Source organism: Mirounga angustirostris, unplaced genomic scaffold (assembly GCF_029215605.1).
Source record: "Mirounga angustirostris isolate CCGP_5_RB_7025 unplaced genomic scaffold, mMirAng1.0.hap1 SCAF_2, whole genome shotgun sequence".
NCBI classification, from domain to species: Eukaryota; Metazoa; Chordata; class Mammalia; order Carnivora; family Phocidae; genus Mirounga; species Mirounga angustirostris.
Window position 1 is genome coordinate 161,805,198 of NW_026991710.1, and position 14,205 is coordinate 161,819,402.

A 14,205-nucleotide genomic window follows, 5' to 3' on the forward strand; every position below is an offset into this window, starting at 1 on the left:
AAACTCCTACATGTCAATTAACAGAGCCAGCTTAGTGGAAGTAGTTTGTACCTTGACAGGGTTTATCGTTGTCTGTGATGGTTATCTTCTCCTTGGGCCTGTGAATACCAAGCTGGTACATAACCAGCTTTTCTAACTGTGCCCTAAATAGTTACATCTCATGGTTTGACTCTGCTGGATTTACATCATCAAGGTAGAAAGGAACTATAGGAAGTATTCATGACTCAGGATTTACTTTCTTTGGTGGGGCCATACTATGCTGGTTAGGAGTAAATATAAATGAGAATATGATCAGAGCCTCTCCTTAACTCTAAGATTTAACAGAATCCGTTACTAAGACAACAGCTGCCCAACAAAGATCCTTAGACTCTCTGTCCAAAGTGTTATCATTTATGTTAAGGCCCCAAGTCAACAAACCAAGACTCAATGCCTGACCAATCTGCAGTTTCAATTCCTACGCACCCCCGCCAGGAATAAAACCAGTCAACATGGAATTTCTTGGTCAGCACTAGGAAATTCACTGATAGGCCCCTTCAGTTCATCTTAGGAGGGTATGGTCATACCTAAAACAATATATTCATTGCTAATAATTTCCTTTTCTTTGTCCTGCCTTTAAAAACCTTTCATTTTCTACAGCTCAATGAAATTCCTTTTTCTTTGTTAGATGGGATGCTGCCCAAATGTTTACAAAGCCAATTAGATCTTCAGTTTATTCAGTTGAATTTTTGTTATTTAACAACTCTCTCCTCACCTTAGCTTTGTTCTTCTCTGGATCACTTAACACCTGTCTGAAATATGGCAAATTTATTTTTGAGCTCCCTCTATAGCAGAATGGAACCTCTGAGTATGTACTTTGTTTGATTTGTTGCCATGGCCAGAGAGCAGATTAAAAACTTGGAAGAAAAATGGAAAAAATCAGATGTCCCAAATAGGTATGCAAATGATGTGACTGAACAAATGTTAAAGGGAATTTTTTAAAAATTGATTTTCTCTATCATTTAGATGAAACATGTTATAAAGCTCAGGTTACTTAATGAGAAAAGATGGGGCAGGATAAAATTTTGACGCAGATTATATCAGCAAGATGATGTTAGATATGAAAATAAGATTATTAGCAAAGACTAAGGCTCATAAGGAACAAATACAGCTTGACAAAGTACTATGGGTTTTCAAGCATTTACAGAATGAACATTTGTGGCAAAGGACTTCAAAATTCTAGGAAAGAAATGCCATCTCAAAATTCATTTTGAAAAAATTGAGGTATAATTGACATAACGTTATGCTAATTTCAGGTATATAATGATTTGATATTTGTATATATAATGAAATGGTCACCACAGTAAGTCTAGTCAGTATCTGTCACCATATATGGTGGCAATTTTTTTTCTTATGATGAGGATGTTTAAGATCTTTTCTCTTGGCAACATGCAAATATGAGATACAGTATTATTAGCTACAGTCAACATGATCATAATTCTTATAAACTGAAGGAGGATGCAGGAGAACTTGCTGTGTTTTTTTTTTTTTTAAGATTTTATTTATTTATTTGAGAGAGAGAGAATGAGAGAGAGCACATGAGAGGGGGGAGAGTCAGAGGGAGAAGCAGACTCCCTGCCGAGCAGGGAGCCCGATGCGGGACTCATCCAGGGACTCCAGGATCATGACCTGAGCAGAAGGCAGTCGCTTAACCAACTGAGCCACCCAGGCGCCCAGAACTTGCTGTTTTTAATAACCATCTTAAAAAGTTGCACATAGCTAAATGTTACTGAGGTTCAATAACTTCATTATATATGAAAGGTATGAACACTGAACTACAAGAAAATCAAGCATACTAATGTTTTTTCATAATTTCTTCAGCAATTTATAGAGCTCATTATAAAACTTTTAGACAGCTAAGTGCTAAAATAAAATGTAAGGTTAAATCCTTATAGTCTGAGTAGTGCAGGTAACTGCTGAATCAGTCAAGTAGGCTTATCAAATGACACCAAATCACATGTCACTTCACAAGAATGTTATGACTGAGAAAGGTCAGAGTCAAAGACCCTGCTGAACATGCATTTCTACAAATAGCAATTCAAATAAGCTATTGTAATTGTAAAACAGTCCAAGGCTCCTAGCATCTTTAGAATGCCCCTAGGCAAAAGCTACTGCAGGTCAATAAAAATAATTCCTAGTGGCAAGGATGAGCAGCCTCCAGACAGAATCTATTCTCCAGGGCATGTAATAGAAGTCTGTCTGCTCTTCCCCAAACTTAGAAGCTTCAGGAGAGACTTCCAGCTCCTCCTTCTGAAATATGACTCCTGACCCGCACACTACAAGGCTGCTCACACAGAAGTGTCATAGACTGTATCTGAATTGATGCCACTGTGTGCTTAACTCTTGGCTTTTCCAATTCAGGTCAAATGTCTTCCATGTATTTAGACTTTTGGTGCTCTAAAGTGCTTTCCACTTTGTAAAAAGGCAAACAGGAATGCATTTCCAGGAGTATGGCAACAAGCATCCTTTATACAAATTACTTAAAACAACACAAAACCACCTTTGTCAACTATACAATCATCCCCTAGCCCCTCATTTATTTATGATAAGAACAGTACCAAAACAACCATTAAGTGAATTTTCAGAAGAGGGAAAACACAGACTCATCTTACCTTAAGTCATTTTTTTATTGTTAATCATGTATGATAAATATTTGTTATACCCTTTTCCATTTATCATTATTTTGCAAATGTTTGTCTATATTTTTAGATATAGTATATATCTATATTTTTAGATATAGTATAATTATACTTCATTAGAACATTAAAACATACCATTGTATTAATGTCATATTTTATTTATTTTTTTAAGACTTTATTTGAGAGAGAGAGAGATAGAGACAGCATGAGCAGGAGGGGCAGAGGGTGAGAGAGAATCTCAAGCAGACTCCACACTGAGTGTGGAGCCCAATGTGGGGTTTGATCCCAGGACCCTGAGATCATGACCTAACCTGAAACCAAGAGTCAGACAGATGCTTAACCAACTGCACCACTCAGGCACCCCTTAATGTCATATTTTAACATGTTTTAACATAAGATATTGATTTTCCCTGAAAATGTAAGTCATGCTTGTCCAGTATCAACAGCAAAAATACAAAAGTAAATAAAAAATAAGGAAAAATAAGAGGAAAAAAAGCACATAAAAAACTATAAAATCACCAATCTAACCAGAGACTACCATTATTGACATTTTGGTATATTACTTTATAATTTTACTATGCATACATGTATCACACAACTGGGATTTTTTAATTTATTTTATTTTTTTTTAAAGATTTTATTTATTTATTTGACAGAGAGAGGTAGAGGCACAGCGAGAGAGGGAACACAAGCAGGGGGAGTAGGAAAGAGAGAAGCAGGCTTCCCACCGAGCAGGGAGCCCGATGCGGGGCTCGATCCCAGGACCCTGGGATCATGACTGGAGCTGAAGGCAGTCGCTTAACCAACTGAGCCACCCAGGTGCCCCTGGGATTTTTTTAAAAACACTTCTGCTAAGAATATATCTTATGTTGTTTAAAAAATGACATCAAAGAAAGGCATTGTACTCTTCTCCCTATTTTACTCAATGAGTCTTTCACTGGCCATGGAATTTCCAAGATGATGATGATGATGATGATGATGATATACAGTAGCAAAAATAACAATTAGGTTCTTAAAATAACGATTAGGTTCTTTCTAAGCACCCTAAGAGGCATTAGCTTCATTTCATCCTTCTCACCTTAAGGCTTTGCATTATCTACTTCCTTGCTAGAATACTTGTATCCATGATCTTTGTGTGCAAAGATTTTATGGACTTCCTTTTATAATTCGCTCCTAGTTGAAAGACACTTATTCAGGTATATACACTCCTCCTTATTCCCCATCAAGACTAAGTGTACTGGCACACAGCTGGTGCTCAAATGTATTTTTTTAAATGAATCAATGAATTGAGGAGAGATAAAAACAGTAGAATAGGAAGATTCTGAGCTCATCTCCTCACAAAGACACACTAAAACTACAAATACATAAGAAAAACTTTCTTGGAGAATGACCTGACACTAGGAGTACAGCTCTTTCACAACTAAAGATATAAAGAAAAAGCCATATTAAGACAAGTTGAAGGGGCAGAGATGCGGTCTAGTGAGGACCAACAATTCCAGTGTAGTGACCCACAAGGAGGAAAGATATCACAAATGAGAAGATCCTATCTGAGGAGCGTGATGTTCCAGCCCCACATTGGGTGCAGCCCTGGGAACTTGTACCAGAAAGCCAAGTTGCCATAATATCTGGCTTTGTAAATCAGTGAGTCTTAACTGCAGGAGAACTGGAGGGATATAGAAAACCAAGACTTCATTCTTAAAGGGCTTGTATACAAACTCACTTGTTCTGAGACCCAGCACAGAGGCAGCAGTTTGAAAAGCACCAAGGTCATATGTGAAGGGGGGACTTAACCAATTTTGGGTGTGTGCCAAAAGGGGAAGGACATGTAGGAAATTTATCTGGGAACGTAAGTAGATACCAGTTTTTATTACTCTCCTATGTTGCTGGCCTGGCAAAGGTGAGCACCATTTAAACACTTTCATCTACCTTGCTACCAATGCTTGCCCTGCTTGGGTGTTCCTCTATAAAGGAACCCACCCAACCTGCCTACCCAGGCAGGCACCCCTACATTGGCTCCAATACTGCCACAAGCATCAGGCAGCCTTGGTTGGAAAGCAATTCCCCCCCACACAAAGGTGGCTCTGTCCCACAATACCTCGCAAGCAGTCTCAGTCAGGACCTGTGTCCCCCATTCAAAGCAGCTCCCACCCTACCACACCTGAAAGGTGGCTTTGGAGGGATAGTGCCAACAGGTGCTGGGCCTGGCAGCCAGCAAAACCAGGGGCTACCCTGCCCATCAGTGTGCCCACAAAAGTCACTGCCCAAACACAACAGAAGAGCACATGCAATGAATACAGTAGACACCCCTGTAATGGCTGGTTCTGGTAACCAGGAGGGATAGCACCAAAGGCCACCACAGGACCATTCTACATAGGTCAATATCTTCAAGACCAGAAGACATAGCTGACTTACCTAATACATAAAAACAAACACAGAAGTCAGACAAAATGAGGAGGCAGAGAAATATGTTTTAAATAACAGAACAAGGAAAAACCCTAGAAAAAGAACTAAACAAAATGGAGATAAGCAATATACCTGACAAAGAGTTCAAGGTAATGGTCATAAAGATGCTAACTGAACTCAGGATACGAATGGAAGAACAATGAGAAATTTTAAAAAGTGATAGAACATACATACAGAATGATTCAGAACTGAAGAATATAGCTGAAATGAAAAACACACAACATGGAATTAGCTTAAGGGACTGCAGGGACAACTTCAAGCATAAAACATTCACATTATACAGGTCCCAGAAGGCAGAAGAGAGAGAGAAAAGAACAGAAAACATATTTCAGGAAATAATAGTGGAAAATTTCCCTAAACAGGGGAAGGACAGACATCCAGATCCATGAAGAAGAGAGAGCCCCAAACAAGATGAACCCAAAGAGGTTCACACAAAAACAGATTATAATTCAAATGTCGCAAATTAAAGGTAAAGACAGAATTTTTAAAGTGGTAAGATAAAGCCAGCGAGTTACATAAAGGGGAAACTAGTAAGACTATCATCCTTGAATGATAGAAACTTTACAGGCCAGAAGGGAATGGCATCATATATTTAAAGTGTTAAAAGGAAAAAAAAAACCCCTATAACCAAGAATAAATCTACCCCGAAAAGTTATCACTCAGAAATGAGGGAGAGAAAGAGTTACTCAGACAAATAAAGGAGTTCATTGAAACTAAACTGGATTTACAAAAAATTTAAAGTGACTTTTTTAATTGGAAAAGAAAAAGCCATAATCAGCAGTAAAAAATTACAAAAGAAAAAAATCTCACTGGTAAAAGCAAACAAATAGTAAAGGTAGTGGATAAACTACTTGCAAACTATTATGAAGATTAAAAGAACTGGTAAAATCAATTCCATCTATAATAATAGGTTAAATGATACACAAGATAAAAAGATGTAAAGTAACATATCAAAACATAAAACGTGGGCAGCAGAACAACAACACAGTACTTTTAGAATGCATTTCAATTTAAGCAAACATCAACTTAAAATAGATTGCTATGTAGATTGGTTGTTGTATATGAGTCATATGATAACTACAAATCAGAAAGCTATGACAGGTAAACAAAAAATAAAAGGAAAGGACTACAAACATAACACTAAAGAAAGTCATCAAATTACAAGGGAAAAGAACAAGAAAAAATGAACACAGAAGAATGACAAAAACAAAGAAAAAGAGTTAATAAAATAGCAATAAGAACACAGCTACAGTATTAGTTTAAATGTAAATGCACTAAATGCTCCAATCAAAAGACATAGAGAGTCCTCAAGATGGCGGCAGAGTAGAAGACCTTAGATTCATCTCATCCCAGGAACACAACTAGATAACTATCAAATCATCCTAAATACCACAGAAATCAGCCTGAAGACTGACAGAAAACTCTACAACTAAAGGGAGAGAAGAGGCCACATTGAGAAGGTAGAAAGCATGGAGACATGGTTTAGGGGAGAAATGGATCAGAGCTGCCATGGAGGGGAGGGAGCCACGGCCCTGGAGAAGGGTAAGAGAGAGGAACACACACGGGAATGCACAAGAGGAACATTTCCCCAAAAACAATGGCTTAGAAAATAAGAGGGGCTGAATTTTGTGAGTTCTTGCAACTAGCAGGTCTCAAAGCCTGGAGTTTTAAAGGTCAGTGGGTTTGGCTGGGATAGAGCCTAGAGAGCACTGTCCTACTCCTGGAGAGAAAGCAGGCAAACAACTGAGGGGCAGATGGCATGGAAACAGCAATCTAAGAATACCTGGGGCACACAGTAGGGAGACTATTCAATCATCTTAGAGTGTCCCTATGAGGCAGCATTCACAGAGACACCTCTCTGGGAACAGGGGAGCTGGCCAGTGCCATAGACCTCCCCTGCCCCCCAGGATAAACACAGAGCCACATGCAGGAAGCAAAATGCAGTGATAAAGAAAAAATCTTAAAAGCAGCAAGACAAAAGAAGTTCTTAACTCTCAAGACCCATAAAGCTAGCTGCAGATTTCTCTACAGAAACATAACAAGCCAGAAGGGAGTGGCATGATATATTCAAAGTTCTGAAAAGGAAAAATCTGCAGCCTAGGATACTCTATCCAGCAAGGCTATCATTCAGAATAGAGGGAAAGAGAAAAAGTTTCCCAAAGAAAAAGTAAAGGAGTTTGTGACCACTGAACCAGCCCTGAAAGAAATATTAAGGGGGATTCTTTGAATGGAAAGGAAAGACCAAAGTGACAAAGAGAAGAAAGGAACAGAGAAAATTTCCACAAACAACAAAATAAGTAGTAAAAATGGCACTAAGTACATATCTATCAATAACTACTCTAAATGTAAATGGACTAAATGCTCCCATCTGACACACGGTGTCAGAATGGATTAAAAAAACAAGACCCATCTATATGCTGCTTAGAAGAGATTCATTTTAGACCTAAAAACACCTATAGTTTGAAAGTGAGGGGATGGAGAAACATTTATCACACAAATGGATGTCAAAATAAAGCCAAAGTAGCAATAATTATATCCAACAAACTAGAATTTTTTTCCTTGTATTGTTTTTATCCTGCTTTGGTATCAGGGTAGTACTAGCCTCATAGAATGATTTTGAATGTGTTCACTCTATTCCATTATTTATAAGATTTGATAATGATTGTGATTATTTTTTAAAATGTTTGGTAGAATTCATCAATGAAACCATGTAGCCTTGGGCTATTTTCTTTGCTGGGAGATTTCTGACTCCTAGTTCAACTTTCATTTCTATTACTGGTCTAAGAAGACTTCCTGTTTCTTGGATTCAAGATTCATGATTCAAATACAAAGGATTACAAAGGATTTTAAGAGACTACTATAAAACTTATACATAAATAAATTGGAGAACCTAGAAAAAATTGATAAATTCCTAGAAACATACAATTTTCCAAGACTGAATCAAGAAGAAATAGAAAACCTGAATAAGACTGATTACTAGTTTCAAAACTTAAATTAAGTCTGTAGTATCCAGTGATAAAACTCTTATAAATATATTTGTCACTGTAATTATTTCCTTTAAAACAAAAGTATTGTATTTTTCATTTCAAATTTGTATCAAATTACTGAAGAATTTCATACTGCATTAAATAACCATAACAGAGACAGCAACGTTATTTTTTTTTCACAAATGTTAACTATATCAAAAATCTTTAGAGTCAACAGTTCAAATAGAATAATTACTAAAAGTCAGATACAGTGAAAACAGTGCATTCCTCTTTCAGAAAGAAGTATGTCAGAAATTATGAACACAGATTTTTTTGGTGCTAAAAGACTGAAGTTCCTATTCCATGGGTCCTTGTCAAGGGCTTTTGAGAATGGTGGATGATCTCTTTCAAACAACTTTAGTCCATTTCAGGAAAAGGATTTTAAATTAGAGACATTAACCATCAAAATGGAACTTAAAAACTTAAAATTTATTTTTTTAGTCTAAGTGTAGAATTGTGAAGAGGCATTCCCCACCAAAAACAGATAAAATGCCACCAAAACTAGACTGTCACAGGTTAAACTACTACATGGGAACTCAAAGGGCTGCCCTCAAGGTGCTGCTCCTTAACCTTGTATCAACAGCTCAAAGGCTTCATTACTCACCCAAAGCCCACAGCACAGCAAAGTGGAAAGGAGGGGGAGAACTTAGCATACTTTTAAAATAATGGCTTTGCTTTGCCACCACTTAAAAGAGTCTTTCTCTAGCAGGATGAAACAACTGGCTTATGGAAATAAGAAAACTGTTTCAATTTTATTATCTTTTAATTATAGCGTCACTGTTCTCAATGTTATACAATAGCAAAAGAATTCTGCCTGCATTGCCATTATAAATTCTATATTCAGTATGTGTGACTCAGAATAACATCTATTCTCTTAAATTTGATATGTGGGACTAAATATTCAAATCTTTTACTGATAGGCAAGTGTGTAAATCCCTATAAAGTGAGTGAACCTCCCCAACCTTCTCAAGATGCTACCGAATAGCACCGGTATGGTTCTTACTTCCTTACAAAGCAAACTACATTTCAATATTTCAAATCAAAAACAAATCTCATGTGGGTGAAGTCACTGAAAAATCTATACTGGAAATGCAATGTGATTAAAGTATTTCAAAATTATTAAAGTAATATGTCCACACAATTAGCCACCTTAGTTCACTTCTTCACAAGTCCTCCCACCCCATTATCCACAAGAAACCACTTTTTAACATTTGAGCTATTTCTCTGGGTAATTTCCATTATATCCCTAAACAATGTGCTGTCATAATAGACTGTAAAATTCTCCACTGATTTTTGTGCTGCGAGATGAGGATTTAGCAAAATTAACCAATTCATTCCATCTTCTCAATATATTTGTGTGGCTTTTATTTGCATCTCTCTTGCTTACCTCAATAGTTTAAAAGCACATGCTTTGATTATTTTGTTTCCTCAATATAGGCAGTCTCTTTTGACTTTCTGTAAGAGCAACATAATGGCTCTCCTTTGGTTGGTTCTCCTCTCTACTTTTACCTCCCACCTTCTTTCATCTGTACTCTTACAGAGTCAAGGTGGACAGTATTTACATCTACTCTGTAACCATAATTAAATCTTTCCCATTTCTAGATGTAAAGGACAACCAGAAATCTATTATTGTGATAAAGTTCTAAAATGTTATATTGTCATGATGGTGACTACTAATTTTTTGTTTTTTTTGGCTTTTCCAACTGTTCTTTTTCTCACATAGATTTCAAGAAATATCCTCCATTGTTTCTAAAGTTCCCATACAATCATGTGTTCAATCAGGTTTTTAAAAATTGTAAAACATTAATACATCTAAAGTTTATGAAGAGCAATAAAGCAAACATACACCATCACCTAGTTTTTTTTAAAAAACATGATCAATATAGTTGAACTGCTGTGTACTCCTCACTGACTACATGCTCTCCCCTCTGCAAGAGGTAACCACTCTTCCATATGTAATTATTTCTATACGTGAATGTATTCTTACTAAAAATAGTGCTGTTTTACATGCTTTAGAATCTTAGGGGAAGGGAGGGAAAAATAAAATAAGATGAAATCAGAGAGGAAGACAAACCATAAGAGACTTTTTATAAAAAGATTTTATTTATTTATTTGAGAGAGTGAGTGAGAGAGAGTGTGCAAGAGGGCACACAAGCAGGGTGAAGATAGAGGGAGAGGGAGAAGTGGACTCCCCACTGAGCAGGGAACCCACTGCGTTGCTCAATCTCAGGACCCTGGTACCACGACCTGAGCCAAAGGCAGACACTTAACTGACTGAGCCACCCAGATGCCCTACCATAAGAAACTCTTAACTATAGGAAACGAACTGAGGGTTGTTGGAGGGGTGAGGGGTGGGGGATGGGGTAACTGGGTGATGGGCGTTAAGGAGGGTATGTGATGTAATGAGCACTGGGTGTTATATACAATGGATGAATCACTGAACTCTACCTCTGAAACTAAGAATACACTATATATTAATTAATTGAATTTAAATACAATTAAATTCAATAAAAAAAGAATCTTATCATATGTGTGCATTCTTCTGCAAGTTGCCTTTTAAAAAAATTATTATTATGTTAGTCACCATACAGTACATCATTACTTTTTGATGTAATATTCCATGATTCATTGTTTGTGTATAACACCCAGTGCTCCATTCAATACGTGCCCTACTTAATACCCATCACCGGGCACACCCATCCCCCTACCCCCCTCCCCTCTAAAACCCTCAGTTTGTTTCTCGGAGACCATAGTCTCTCATGGTTCATCTCCCCCTACGACTTCCCCCCTTCATTTTTCCCTTCCTTCTCCTAATGTCTTCCATGCTATTCCGTATGTGCCACAAATAAGTGAAACCATATGATAATTGACTTTCTCTGCTTGACTTATTTCACTTAGCATAATCTCCTCCAGTACCATCCATGTTGATGTAAAAGTTGGGTATTCATCTTTTCTGATGGCTGAATAATATTCCACTGTATATATGGACTACATCTTTATCCATTTGTCTGTTGAAGGGCATCTCGGCTCTTTCCACAGTTTGACTCTTGCAGACATTGCTGCTATGAACACTGGGGTGCATATGGCCCTTCTTTTCACTACATCTGTGTCTTTGGGGTAAATATCCATCAGTGCAATTGCTGGGTGGTGGGGTAGCTCTATTTTTAATCTTTTGAGGCACCTCTACACTGTTTTCCAAAGTGGCTGTACCAACTTGCATTCCCACCAACAGTGTAAGAGGGTTCCTCTTTCTCCACAACCTCTCCAACATTTGTTGTTTCTTGCCTTGTCAACTTTTGCCATTCAACTGGTGTAAGGTGGTATCTCAATGTGGTCTTGATTTGAATATCCCTGATGGCTAATGATGATGAACATTTTTTCATGTGACTGTTAGCCATTTGTATGTCTTCTTTGGAGAAGTGTCTGTCATGTCTTCTGCCCATTTTTTGACTTGATTATTTGTTTTTGGGTGTTGAGTTTGAGAAGTTCTTTATAGATCTTGGAAAGCAGCCCTTTGTCTGTAGTGTCATTTGCAAAAATCTTCTCCCATTCTGTGGGTTGCCTCTTTGTTTTGTTGACTGTTTCCTTTGCTGTGCAGAAGCTTTTTAACTTGATGAAGTCCCAAAAGTTAATTTTCGCTTTTGTTTCCCTTGCCTTTTTTTTTTTTTTTAGAGTTTATTTATTTATTCATGAGAGACAGAGAGAGAGAGAGAGAGAAGCAGGCTCCCAAGGAGCAGGGAGCCCGATGTGGGACTCGATCCCAGGACCCTGGGATCATGACCTGAGCTGAAGGCAGACGCTTAACCATCTGAGCCACCGAGGCGCCTTCCCTTGCCTTTTGAGACGTGTCTTGAAAGAAGTTGCTGTGGCCGATGTCAAAGAGGTTACTGCCTATGCTCCTCTCTAGGATTTTGATGGATTCCTGTCTCACACTGAGGTCTTTCATCCATTTTGAGTTTATCTTTGAGTATGGTGTTAGATAATGGTCGAGTTTCATTCTTCTGTATATAGCTGTCCAATTTTCCCAGCTCCATTTATTGAAGAGACTGTCTTTTTTCCATTGCATATTTTTTCCTGCTTTGTCGAAGATTAGTTGACCATAGAGTTGAGGGTCCATATCTGGGCCCTCAATATATTCTGTTCCATTGGTCTTTGTGTGTTTTGTGCCAGTACCATGCTGTCTTGGTGATCACAGCTTGGTAATATAGCTTGAAATCACGCATGATGCCCCCAGCTTTGTTTTTCTTTTTCAACATTTCCTTGGCAATTTGGGGTCTTTTCTGATTCCATACAAACTTTAGGATTGTTTGTTCCAGCACTTGGAAAATGCCATTGGTATTTTGATTGGGATGGCGTTGAAGGTATAGATTGCTCTGGGCAGCACAGACATTTTAACAATGTTTATTCTTCCGATCCATGAGCATGGAATGTTTTTCCATTTTTGTGTCTTCTTCAATTTCTTTCATGAGTGTTCTGTAGTTCCTAGTGTATAGATCCTTTACCTCTTTGGTTAGGCTTATTCTGAGGTATCTTATTGTTTTTGGTGCTATTGTAAATGGAATTGTTTCTCTAATTTCTCTTTCTACATTTGCATTGTTAGTGTGTAAGAAAGCAACTGATTTCTGTGCATTGATTTTGTACCCTGCCACACTACTGAATTGCTGTATGAGTTCTAGTAATTTAGGGGTGGAGTCTTTGGGTTTTCCACATTTAAATACAATTAAATTCAATTAAAAAAGCATCTTACCATATGTGTGCATTCTTCTGCAAGTTGCTTTTTTTTCATTTCACATCATGTTTGTGAGAGTTATCCATGTTGATACATGGAACACTAGTTCCTTCCTTTTCACTGTTACATCATGTTTTTTTTTATTATATGAATTCATGAAACCCATCCAATCCCTTATTAAGGTCCATTTTGGTTATTTCATTTTCAGCTATTGTAATGTTGCTATGAAATTTCCCCTCATAAAACTGCAAGAGTTTTTGTAGATATGTACCTAAGTAGGATTGGATTAACTGAGACATAGGTTGAAGTATTTTCAACTCTACTGATGACTGCCAGCTGTCTTCCAAAGTGGTGATACCACTGATAAACTCACAGGGTAGGAGAGTGCTTGCTGCTCTAAATGCTTGCCAACATTTGCTATCATTCTTTCAAATTCTTGCCAATGACATATGTGAAATAATATATCATCATGTGTTTAATATGAATATCGTTGTTATTGGTGAGATTGGGTATCTCTTCATATATTTATTGATCATCTGATTTTCTCTTTCTGTGGATGATATATGTTCAAATTGTTGCTCATTATTCTATTGGGCTGCCTTTTCTAACTAATTTAAGATTTCTTTAAATGTGTATTATGGGGGTGCCTGGGTGGCTCGGTTGGTTAGGCATCTGCCTTTGTCTCAGGTCATGATCCCAGGCTCCTGGGTTCGAGCCCCGTATCAGGCTCTCTGCTCAGCAGGGAGTCTGCTTCCCCCTCTCCCTCTGCCTGCTGCTGCCCCCGTTTGTGCTCTCTCTTTGTCTCTGTCAAATGAATAAATAAAATCTTAAAAAAAAATAAATGTATATTATGGATGTTAATCCTGGCAATGTGCTACAAGTATCATCTCCCAAACTGTGGACTGTCTTTTAACTTTTCAAAAGAGGATTTTAATACAAAAAAGTCTTTACTTTTTTTTTTTTAAAGATTTTATTTATTTATTTGACAGAGAGAGACACAGCGAGAGCAGGAACACAAGCAGGGGGAGTGGGAGAGGGAGAAGCAGGCTTCCTGCCGAGCAGGGAGCCCGATGTGGGACTCGATCCCAGACCCTGGGATCATGACCTGAGCCGAAGGCAGACGCCTAATGACTGAGCCACCCAGGCGCCCCAAAAAAGTCTTTACTTTAATGTAATCACATGTATAAACATATTTTCAGTTTTTGTTTTTCTAAATCTTAAGAAATTTCTCTACCCAAAGATAATAAAGATATTGTTCCACAGTTTCTTCTAAAAATTATATATTTTTTCTCAAATTTTTACTTTTAATTTA